At 28.4% G+C, this 4440-nt stretch overlaps 1 long non-coding RNA gene across 1 annotated transcript; it reads right to left on the bottom strand.

The window, feature by feature from the left end:
• Nucleotides 1-2056: 2056 nt before the first annotated feature.
• LOC119665163 lies at nucleotides 2057-4431 on the bottom strand. Its single transcript, XR_005251347.1, has 3 exons — nucleotides 4333-4431; nucleotides 2310-2805; nucleotides 2057-2240 (listed from the first exon to the last, which is right to left on the bottom strand). It is a non-coding gene; the product is annotated as an uncharacterized LOC119665163 (long non-coding RNA).
• Nucleotides 4432-4440: the final 9 nt, after the last annotated feature.

Here is a 4440-nt window from a genome sequence, read left to right as displayed (position 1 = left end):
ATAAGATTCTTTCAATAAAATTTTATGTTCGTTTTTTCTTCACGATGGCAATTCAAAAATGATAACAATAATTTGATTTTATTCATACAAAAATTAATTTTTTGTTAAACCTAACTCACGTTTCTCCTGATGATGAGGATACTTGATTGTTGATTGTTGTTGGGTTCTTTGCTGTCCAGGAATCCTTTTCTTCAGCTCCAGTTGGCAGCAGATAAATAATTTATTCGAAGCGGCTGATTATAGGAAGTCACTTTCTTATTAAATTATTTTAATGTCTTGAAATTAGTGTTTGTGACCGCGCGATTCTTTATTATTGAATTTGGCTTTTTTGTGATTTAATACTTCTTGGTTACTTTTAAATTTTCACCAACTTTGTAATACACTTTTATAGTTCGCCAAATGTTTTATTCAAATCACTTCCGATCACTTTCCGTATAACACTTTTTTTTCCAAGGTCCCTGCTCGGGCGCCAATTAATGAGATTATAAGTCCGGTTATATTTTAAAAAATATTTTATTTAATCAATAGCATTTACATTTAATCGTATCATAACCGTACATGAATCTAATCTAAGTGAGCAATGCTCCTACTTTTATATTCAAATAATCTGAGCTTACAAATAAAGCTTTTCACTCAAAGCTTGCTCAGATCATAATTTAAATTCTAACTTATTCTCTATATTTTCTCTTACAAAATTACTTTATGTTTTATACTTAACCCTACAAAGTGAGAGCGTGCGATAACATATATATATATATATGCATAAATTTTTAATTGATTCGTATTATTGTGTTTAAGATTTCTTCTCAAAACAAAATTTTTCTTATGAATTTTAAATTTAAAATCAAATTTTTTTTAATATAATAATAAAATACGTAGGCATTGTACTGCTTATAAGATCTTTTCAAATGTGGACTCGGTTATCTCCTCCGTTACTCGCGGTCACTTTTTAAATACCTGTTCACCGTCTCAGTATTTCATTATTTTAACGGTGTATAACGCTGCCGTAATTCATATAGTCCAACTTTTTAGTATTGCAGATGATTGTTGGAATTATTATAAATGAGTGTTGGAACACCTATGCTCGATTAATTTCATCACACGTATTTCATTGATATGTTAATTTATTACCACTATTTAAACAAGGATATGTATTGTTTTTAATTGTTAAAAATCTTGAATATTTTTATTTAATCTCCTTCAGTACCTTTCATTTACAATTTTAATTCACGAAAATTTACAAAAATAAAAAAAATCTTCACAGGTACAAAAAAATTTCTCCCGCACATATAAAAATCATAAAAGTCTTCGAACAGCACTGCACTCGAACTTATATTTTCCGATATCTTGACAGTATCCAAAACACACCTTTTATACGACAGTTTATTCCGAGGTTTTAAAGGTACAGACGCGATCAGCACACTGGCCCATAAGGGCTATCGCGAAGACGGAACCTTTTAGGGCATTGACCTTAATCTTCCACTTACCGTAGTAACGTAATAAACAAAGAGTCCTAAGGTAATTGTTAAGCTCAATGTACTTTCAACTGGGGAGGTTGGACCTCATGTAGATGAGACAATCATCTGCGTAGCAGATTTGCCTAATGCATTGTGAAGGAAGGGGTAGGTCAGCATTAAAAATATTTAAAAGAATGGGGTATTCGCTAGAAACAGCTATTACTCGAAACAGCTGTATGGTCAGCCAAAAATTCAATTAACTAAAAATTCCGTTTTTACAATTCACTACTGTTCGAAACCTCTCAGTTACATTTTATAATTTTTTACTTGTTATGCCATGATTTTAATTATAAAATAATTAATAATCAATTTGAAAATAAAATATTTTTGTTATAATTTGGTACTATACAAAAACCTTTGCATTAGCAAAACAGTTTTCTTCGTAATTTTCGTCGTATTTATCTTTAAAAACTACATTCGTTTAATTTTGGGGAATCGCTCAATTTTATAAGAAACTTATAAATAAATTGTTCAATTGAAAATTAAAGGATAACTTCAAAATACCATATGAATTAAACGAAAAATTGCTTCATATTCGGTTATACTTTTTATAATAGAAAAGATTTTTACTTTCTACAATCCATAATAAGCGATGAAACTATTTTCCAGAATTGATAGAACCCTAGTTTAATGGACAATCAAATTTGCAACATTGGTGACTTTTCTTGTTCTAGTATTCTATTTTATTAAGAAAATATCCTCAGTAATGTCGTTCAGTTATATCTAAATGAGACATAAATATTGTTATATTGTATATATTGTATATAAATTTTAAAATACAAATATATGTACATTTTTCCTTTGTAAATTAAATTGTTCTTTTTTATTTTCACAATCACTCTTCATTTGTCATTAGAGAGGTTGTAACATATATTCGCCTTGCATAAACATTTCTTCTTGGATAGGTGCATATTTGGTTAAACTTCCCGTTAATATTACTTTCCATTTAAGTCTTTTTTTATCTAAATTCGAAATTTTAAGCCCACATTTAAATGGATTAAAAATAATTTCCTTCTTTTTATCGCATACATTTTGTGAAATAAATTTCGATTTCATCCATGAGTTTTTTAACATCCATCGCACTAGTAATTCGTATGAAATGCGAAAAAAAACATCAGATACAGAATCCGACAGGTCTAGTATTTTAGTGACGACATTGACTCCATATCGCATAATTTAATAGACCTAATCAGCTGTAAGCAATAAGCAATAAGCCGCATGATGTCATGATATTCCAAATTGTATATGGTACAGTAACGGTTTTGGTAGGATTTACAAGCAACATTATCTATAAGTATAAATTAATATTTTATTGACTTCTTTTTAATTAAAAATTAGTTTGAGTTTAAATAGTTAATGAAATTATTACAATCATGATTTTATATAGATACTTAGGTGTGGCTAGGTAGTAGCTTAGGTGAATAAAAAGGAGGGTAAATAATATAAAGAGATAGAATCTTTATAGTATACACATTAGACTGTGTGAAAACCACCTATTTCTTATATTGTTTAGAGCACTATTTGTGCTCAGTATTCATTTATTATTCATTTAAATAATAAATAATGAGCCACATTATTTTTATTATTTAACAAGACTAATTCGGTATATACTTTGTGATAATGATTGAAATTATATATTTTCAATTTGAGTTCATATAACCGTAAACATATGCATATATTATACCTTTACACTATTATATTTATTGTTCTGCGATTGACAGAACTATTCATTTTATTTAAAAATTATTCTTATCGCTGCACATTAATTGAGTTTATAATGAAGTGAAAACTTCAATAATATAATATGTAGACAGTGTGGTACTCGCATAACACCAATTTGTTTGGCAGAGGTTCATGTTAAGTAAATATGGTATGTGATTCATTGCAGAGGAACTTAAGGGTGAAATATAGAAAATATATTAATGTTAATATATATCATATTGTCAGTTCTTCCGTTTTTCAGTATTTGAATTGATGAAGAAATGACTTTGAATATTTTTTCAAATGTTCTCATTTTTATCCCTCGAAAACAGACAGACTCTTTTATGTTGAAGCAGATATGTTATGTTGGATAATATCGGATTATTCAAATAAAGTTTTATATTATTCAACTCATAGGGAATATGTTTTCCGATATCTTTTTACTACCTAAAAGGCACTAACTTTACTATATTACACAAAACTTACATATATATGAAAAATATAAAAACAGCTAAATTCTTATTAAACTTAGACTAGGTGCTCTCTAATAATAACAAAATTTAAATTTATTAATAATATTATTAAGATATTTTGAAGTTACAAAACAGCTATAGACAAGTGCAGGCATTTCACCTGGACCCATGTTAAATACAACTTTTATACCGGTACCTACATCGTGTTTTTATACTTTCTTCCTCATCTCATTCCATGTACAAAGTCTTCAACCTTTTGTGTGTTTGCTGTGAAATGGGCATTTGGTTACAGCAGTAGCAACAACAACAGCAACAACAACAACAACAACAACAGATAATACAATAGAATCGTTGGCCTATTTCAGTTAACACTTTTATTTGTTAATTTCTTAAATAAACTTAATCAACTGACGATTATAGTTAACAATGAAATTTATAGACTAATATTGCTGAAGTGTTCTTGCTGGAGTTTCAATATTCGTAATGGAGGTTATTAATCTTTCAAGTCACTATACAATCAATACGTCAACTATTAGAACTTTGTGCCTTTTTTACATATTATAATCCTACTTTCTCAATAATTTCACAATTTAAATATTTTGTTGGTATCACCTTTGAGTAATATGCTAACATTTACTTACGTGTCTGACGCTCTTCCTCTGTATATTGGAGTGCCTTGTTAACAGGTTATATTTTTCGTGCTTTTTCCTCATATCATTTTAACTAAAATTAACTTGTATCACCCTAAA

The sequence above is a fragment of the Teleopsis dalmanni genome, unplaced genomic scaffold (genome assembly GCF_002237135.1).
Source record: "Teleopsis dalmanni isolate 2A unplaced genomic scaffold, ASM223713v2 unscaffolded_contig_3721, whole genome shotgun sequence".
NCBI classification, from domain to species: Eukaryota; Metazoa; Arthropoda; class Insecta; order Diptera; family Diopsidae; genus Teleopsis; species Teleopsis dalmanni.
This window is presented reverse-complemented; position numbering and strand designations above follow the sequence as displayed.